At 44.2% G+C, this 6,000-nt stretch overlaps 1 non-coding gene across 1 annotated transcript; it reads right to left on the reverse strand.

Annotated features, from left to right (window-relative positions):
- Positions 1–3,315: 3,315 nt before the first annotated feature.
- Positions 3,316–3,422, reverse strand: LOC120276576. The gene has a single exon (XR_005541291.1). It is a non-coding gene; the product is annotated as a small nucleolar RNA R71 (small nucleolar RNA).
- Between the last annotated feature and the right edge of the window lie 2,578 nt (positions 3,423–6,000).

Genomic DNA, 6,000 nt, shown 5'->3' on the forward strand with positions numbered 1-6,000 from the left:
GGGGACTTTTGAGAGGATTTCTGGGAGACATTTTTGAGGGTTCTTGCCAGCCACCACTTGGGAAGAAGGAGAAAACGAAGATATTATATTCTTGAGGAGATTTTGGCTTGAAGCTTTGGAAAATCAAGGGTTTGAACTTCAAGAGAAAGTTTCATCATCAAGGGAGGAGAAGCATTCGGTACCTTTTGGGCTAGAAGAAGCTTCATTCGGCTGGCATTCTTCCTCCTCTTCATCATTCGGACTAGGGAGTGCCATTTATACATTTACTTCTTGCTTTTGTTGTGTTGGAGACATTTATTTGTGTAATGGCACACTAGACGCCCAAGGCCATCGGATGTAGGTGAACCTTGGGGGGTTCATCATGTATTTTGGATGCTTCACTTTTATTTGGAATGCATTGGTGTGATTTGTGGTTTAGCTCATGTTGCTTCATGCCTAGAACTATAATACCGAGAAATCCTTAGTTCTTAGTTGAGTTGTACACGTAGACGTGACCTACTCACGTGTACTAGATCACTTTTGAGCTAAAAGGGGAGATCCTTGACCAACATGCCGAGAAATTGGATGTTGGTTACCCCTCCGAACCATGAGGATGAACTTAGGCTAAGTGCATCCTTGTTGCGCGATCTCCATGTTCTTAACGCAATCGTAGGAATTTGACTAAGGAGAAATCCTTGTCATCATTTGTATGGGATTAGAGTTTGACTACCGAGAAATCGGGGTTGAACTATTGTTGAGATGCGTCGGTCTAAATCACCCATGCCATCTATTCTTTTGCATCCATGCATCACGGTGAGCCCCTCTTGGGAACCCTCATCCCGAGGCCTATTCTTATCATTATTGCTCTTGCGATTTCCTTGCTTATTATGGGACTGCTACACTTGTATTCTTATTGATATTATTTCATGTATTAGAGTAACACCATGTTTCAATTGAAAGGTTAGAAAGTAAGTGTTGAAGGAGTAATAGGAGCTCCTTAGCCCCGTGGAATACTACGACCCCTGTGTCACTCACAGGGTATTACTTGACGATCCCGTACACTTGCGGGTAATCAATCAGAGGCACAAGGGAAGTGGGGCTAACATACGGAGGGCAACTAGGAAGGATATGTTGAGAAGGAGGGTGGTAAGTGCTTGTGCGATATGAATGCGAGGCGTTCTTTCCTTATGTTGAGCATTACTTTTCTCTGGTTTTTACCCTAATATGTGTGTTTTTATGTTACTTTTATGCAGGTAGGGTTGTGAAACCAATTATGAATTAAAGAAGCCAATGTGGATCACAATGCACCAATTTTGGAGGAAATCTTGCTAAAGTTCAAACGCGAAGATATAAGTCGGGTGCGAGATGCTAGAGTGTGTGCCAACCTCCCCGTATTTGAGTTTACACAACCATTTGGAGGAGCACAAGGGCAGTCACACTTGAGCACTCCGACTTATGCACATAGAACAAGATTTCCATCAACTTATCCGTCATTGAAGAAGTAAAGCGATCCACGGCATAAACGTGTGCCCGTTTATGTTACCTCGATGAAAAGTAGATTCGGGAGTATTTTTGGCAGAGTACTGTAGCAGGTACCGTAGAAAATCATTGCCGCAAACGCTGTAGTAGTTATTGTTCATAGCCGTCCGAAAATGACAGTTTCAGAGAATCCGCACGAGCGTGTGGAAATTACCCACGTTCGTGTGGAAATTCCACAGGGGTGCTCACAAGGGCGTTTGGATTCCTGATTCCAGCCCTATTTAAAGCCGATTCAGCCCCGATTTCGGGATTTCTTTTCTCCATCTTTTCCCCAACTTGATGTTTGTTGTGAGTTCCAACCTTGAATACTTGATTATATGAACATTTCCTCTAGAGTGACACTGGGGTTGAGAGTTTTTGTTGGTAACATTGTGAGTAAGTGACACACCACGAACGTTAGATAAAGCTAGGTTGGAGAGGGTTGACAGGGTGAGTCGAGAGGTACAGGAGCATCCCCTTTCCTCTCCGGCATGATAGATTCTACCTCCGTTCCTCGAGTTCTTTGCAGCCATAATAGAGTGAATGGTCTAAGGGATGACCCTCCTCTGGGGCTTAGTTGCGCATGCAACGGAGTGAAGCGTTGAGGTGATCTTAGTATCTAGGGCTTAATCGTGGTTAGGGACCTTCCGCCTGGACCAAAGCGTTAGGTCTATAATTAGGAAGAGATTTATGACTTGCAATCCCTAGAGCTCATTGCAACTCTATTCGAGTGCGAGGTTGAGAGGTTATCTAATCTCTCCTCCGGGACATGTACAGAGTTAGGCATAGTTGACCTTAGATTTGGGACTATGTATTTAAGGATTTCCACGACTCACCATTGCATTGATTAGGAAGCATAATAGAGGTTCTTGCACTTGAAACAATTGTCCTAGGCGGAGCATTATCCGAGTACCCCATTTTTATCGATTGCCTTACCTTCTCCTTTACTCGTGCTCTCTTACTTGTTGTTTTTACTTTTGAGAATTGAATCATTGTCACACTTATCACTACTGATCTTTCACATAGCTAAGAAGCAAATTAAGTGCTTTTATTCCCTATTCCCTGTGGAATCGATACCCGCTCATCCGGGATTATTACTTCAACAAACCCGTGCACTTGCGGGATATACGCAAGGGGATCTTGTCAAGTTTTTGGAGCCGTTGCCGGGGAGTAGGCGTTTAGAGATACTTTGCACTTTGTTTTTTTAGCTATTTCACCATACATTATATTTCATATCTTCTCATTCTATCATCATTCTGATTTCTTTTTCTTTCTTTTTGTGTGTAGCTCCAGGTTCTGACCTGAGGGAATCCCTCAATATTGATTGAAGGAGATCCTGAGCTTGAACGTACACTTAGAAGAAAAGGGAAAGAGCCTATGCAAGAACAGTCTAATTTAGCTAATTTGGAAGTGAAAGAATCTGAAAACATGGCAGAACAGAATGAGCAACAGCGAACGTTATCCGATTATGCTAGACCTTCAGTGTTGGGGACACAGTCGAGTATTGTGCGTCCCCCGATTACAGCTCAGAACTTTGAATTGAAGCCGGCATTCATCCACATGTTGCAGCAATCCGCACAATTCAATGGTTTGGCCAATGAAGATCCAAACAGTCATATAGAGAGATTTCTTGAGGTGTGTGATATGCTGAAGATAAACGGGATGACGGATGATGCAATCAAGTTGCGAGCCTTCCCATTTTCCCTAAAGGGGAGAGCGAAGCAGTGGCTACACTTATTACCTAGAGCGTCAATTACCATGTGGGAGGAGATGGTAGAAGCTTTTCTGGCCCGTTATTTTCCTCTCGGAAAATCAGCAAAGCTTAGGAACCAGATCGCATCCTTTGTTCAGTTGGAATTGGAGTCTCCATTCGAGACATGGGAAAGGTTCAAGAAGCTCTTGAGAAAGTGCCCGCAACAAGGATTCCTAGAGTGGATGATTGTTCAGACCTTTTATAATGGTTTGAATCCGAGTACAAGGCAACTCTTGGATGTGGCGACAAGAGGTACCTTAGGTAGCAAGACCCCCGATGAGGCCCGTCAGTTAATTGAAGAAATGGTGTTAAACAGCTACGAATGGAATGCTAGGGAGAAGAAAAAAGTGGCCGGTCTCCATGAAATAGATGCGGTAACTTCATTGGCGGCTCAAGTGGAAAATTTGAGTAAGAAGTTAGATCTTCTAACTTCAAATAGAGTGGCGGCCATGACTAATTGCACTAGGTATGGTGGAGGACATGCTCCCTCCGATTGCCCGATCTCCATCGGTGATGTTTCTTCGGTGGAGAATGTTGATTTTGTAGGTAATGGCATGAGACCTCAAGGAAACCCATATAGCAATACCTACAATCCAGGTTGGAAGAATCATCCTAATTTCTCATGGAATAATCAGGGTCCACAAAAGGCCATGGGGCCATCAGGTTTCCAACAATAACAACACGCCCCTCAGGTAGAAAACATAGTCTCAGGTTTGGAAACCTGAATGAATGACTTAGAGAAGCACTTGACTAGATTTGTGCAATTTGCAAATACAAGGTTTGAATCAGTCGAGGCTACACTTCGCAACCACACCGCCTCTTTACATAACCTTGAAAAAATAGGTGGGGCAAATTGCGAAGTCTCTCTCTGAAAGGCCACATGGAAGCTTCCCGAGTAATACAGAGACCAACCCTAGAGAGCACGTGAAGGTGATCACTTTGAGAAGTAGTCATGAGGTTGAAGGTTGGCTTCCGAGTGAGAAGCCAAAAGAACACGCACCCGAGGTTATAGAGGTAGAAGAGGGAACAAACAAAGAGAAAGAGATGGCACCCCCACCTTTAAAGCCAAGAATCCCTTATCCCTCTAGATTGAAAAATGACCAAGGGGATGAATAGTACAAGAAGTTCCTGAGTTTGTTCAAGCAACTCCACATCAATATTCCTTTTGTTGAGGCATTGGCGCAAATGCCTAAGTATGCGAAGTTCTTGAAAGACTTGTTGACTAACAAGAGGAAGTTGGAGGAAAGTGCTTCATTGATTTTAGATGCTTCATGCTCGGCGGTATTGCAAAAGAACATGCCGAACAAGAAGAAAGACCCGGGAAGCTTCATCATTCCTTGTAATATTGGGAATCTAGGTGAGGAAATGGCATTGGCGGACTCAGGGGCCAGTATCAATGTTATACCATACACCTTCTTTCAAAAGCTAGGCTTGGGTGAGCCTAGGCCTACTTGGATGACTTTCCAACTAGCGGACCGAACAGTGCGACATCCGAGAGACATCATTGAAGACGTGCTTGTCAAGGTGGACAAGTATATTTTTCCGATTGACTTTGTAGTGCTAGACGTCGATGAGGATGCGGATATACCTTTGATACTTGGGAGACCGTTCTTGCGGACTTCCAAGGCATTGATTGGCATGGACGGCGGAGAGCTAACTTTGAGGGTTGGAGATGACAAGCTCACATACCACCTTGCTGAAGCTATGCGGGATTCTCTTGATTTCGATGATAATTTATACTTTCTAAACACTACTGATGAGATTGTTGATGAATACATGCAGGAAATGTTCAATCTAGACCAATACGAGGGTTTGTTCAACCAAGAGGAGGATTATGAAGAAGTAATGATGCTTGGTTCGACGGAAGAAGTACCATCTCCCCCGGGGATCTTGAAGAAGGTGCTCCGGAAAATGAAGAGGGCTAGGAGACGCCACCGGAAACACTCCAAGGCTATTGGAGACGTCCATAAACTGAAGGAGTTGGATGAACCATCTCTAGCTGGTCCGAAGCCCGATAATTCACCCTCTATACTCAAGAGACTTTGCACATCATGCTTTCAAGTCATGGGTAAGAGGGCAACCTTCATCTATGAACCCCCGTGAGGTAAGACAAGGTACGTCAAGCTTAGTGACGTTAAACAAGGGCTTCTTGGGAGGCAACCCAAGTGTTTACTGTTTTCTTATCTTCTAGTTTAGTTTGTTTGCATGAATAATTTGTTAAGTGTTGTTGTCTTGATTTTTAGATGCTTGTGCTGAGATTTTCTTGTGGGCTTTTAGTATTCATCGTGTGTTTTCATGTGGAATTGGCGAAGTTATGTCGTTTGAGCTTTATTCCATGTTGTTCACTGGTAAAACTTGCATACTAGGGCAGGCTCTGAATGTGTAAACATGTTCAGAAACTTTCTGCAGAGCCTGCAGGTTTTTCTAAGGCATCCAGTGAAAACACACGGGTTTGTTGAATTTCCACACGTCCGTGGATTTATATTGCGAGCTCATCCAGAGAAGGCATAGGGGCGTGCGGCTGCCACTGTGAATGACCATGCGAATATTGCACGCCCGTGGGTAATTTCCGCACGGGCGTGTGATTTCCTGCAGAGTTTGTCAAATTATCCTGAGAGCGCACATGGGCGTGAATTCGCTCCTGTGGGCGACCTTGTGAAAACCGCACGTGCGTGGGTAATTTCCCCACTCTCGTGTGAATCTCTGCAGATGGGTTTTCTCCATCCCGAGAAGACACAGGTGCGCGCTTG

Source organism: Dioscorea cayenensis, chromosome 14 (genome assembly GCF_009730915.1).
Source record: "Dioscorea cayenensis subsp. rotundata cultivar TDr96_F1 chromosome 14, TDr96_F1_v2_PseudoChromosome.rev07_lg8_w22 25.fasta, whole genome shotgun sequence".
Taxonomy (NCBI): Eukaryota; Viridiplantae; Streptophyta; class Magnoliopsida; order Dioscoreales; family Dioscoreaceae; genus Dioscorea; species Dioscorea cayenensis.